The following is a 399-nucleotide window of genomic DNA, read 5'->3' on the forward strand; positions in this document are numbered from 1 at the left end:
CCATCCCTGTCCCATCCTGTTCCCACCCCATCCCTATCCTGTCCTCTTCCCTTTCCCTGTCCACATCCCATCCACATTCCCATCTTTATCACCATCCCGTCCCATCCCATCCCTCTTCCCTTCCCTGCTCCCCATCCCTGTCCCCATCCCTCTACCACCCCCATCCCATTCCTTATCCCATCCCCTTCCTCTTCCTCTTTCTTCCTTTTCCCTGCCCCCTTCCCCATCCCATCCTCACCCCCTTCTGCATCCCATCCCCATCCTAATCCCGTCCCCATTCCATATCTATCCCACCCCCATCCTATTCCCCTTCCCATCCCCATCCCATCCTCTTCCCACCCCATCCCTATCCCATCCGGGTCCCCATCCTCTTCTTCCCTTTCTCTGTCCACATCCCCT

At 57.6% G+C, this 399-nt stretch overlaps 1 protein-coding gene across 1 annotated transcript in view; it reads left to right on the top strand.

Annotated features, from left to right (window-relative positions):
• Positions 1–399, top strand: part of LOC106899811 (basement membrane-specific heparan sulfate proteoglycan core protein-like) — a gene marked incomplete at both ends in the record, with an annotated part of 67,681 nt that overhangs the window by 5,356 nt on the left and 61,926 nt on the right. The window lies entirely within an intron of this gene.

This window comes from Calidris pugnax, unplaced genomic scaffold, assembly GCF_001431845.1.
Source record: "Calidris pugnax isolate Ruff unplaced genomic scaffold, ASM143184v1 scaffold825, whole genome shotgun sequence".
NCBI lineage: Eukaryota > Metazoa > Chordata > Aves > Charadriiformes > Scolopacidae > Calidris > Calidris pugnax.